We start from the raw sequence: 791 nt of genomic DNA on the forward strand, positions 1-791 counted from the left end.
GAAGGCTGGTCTGAAGAATCAGGCCATTTGCAAACGCAAAATGGCTTTTTCTGATGTATTAAATGGAAGGTATTCGAAACGGGTGTTTGGGTGTACCTTCCAAATACCGAATTGTAGTGGTACTTAGAAATGTTTTTCCACCATAATTTGGCCTAAATCAATCATACTTCATCACCATCCCCGTGATTGTGGTAACCAATCCTCAAATGATAAGGTGTCCCGTAAAAACCTCTTCCCCTTTAAGAATGTTTCAAAACAATCATTGTATGTAGAGGCATTGGTCCTATGTACCACTGCCTATTCAAATAAAATAACAATGAAACAAATAAATCTGTTTTTTAAATGATCCAGTTTTCCTTTAATAAATAATATTAAGGACTACTTCTCCTGTTCCACAGTTTCACGGTTGTACTTTCTGGCACAACTTAGTATGATCCTCACACTCTTTCATGATGTACTGATATTTTGTCATTCTGATTTTACTGAAAAGCTAGGGATATAGCTCAGTGGTAGAGCATTTGACTGCAGATCAAGAGGTCCCTGGTTCAAATCCGGGTGTCCCCTCACCCTATTTTGATTCTGTTGTTTGTAATTGGGACTTTTCATCAATTCCATTTGGATCATCTTTGACAGAGTCAGTGTTCCCTTGGATATTGCACTTTAATAGCATTTCAGTGTTTCCTGCTCAAAACCTGTGAGTAAATGCAGTTTTTAACACTCTGCTTGTTATTCCCTTTGGGAAATTTCTTAAACATCACTGATCAATTTTGTAATTTGGCTCTTCCTTTCAC

General features: G+C 37.3%; 1 non-coding gene across 1 annotated transcript; it reads left to right on the top strand.

Moving 5' to 3' along the window:
- The first annotated feature begins 492 nt into the window (after nucleotides 1–492).
- On the top strand, nucleotides 493–564 carry TRNAC-GCA (transfer RNA cysteine (anticodon GCA)). The gene has a single exon. It is a non-coding gene; the product is annotated as a tRNA-Cys (tRNA).
- Nucleotides 565–791: the final 227 nt, after the last annotated feature.

This window comes from Lissotriton helveticus, chromosome 1_2 (assembly GCF_964261635.1).
Source record: "Lissotriton helveticus chromosome 1_2, aLisHel1.1, whole genome shotgun sequence".
Classification (NCBI taxonomy): Eukaryota; Metazoa; Chordata; class Amphibia; order Caudata; family Salamandridae; genus Lissotriton; species Lissotriton helveticus.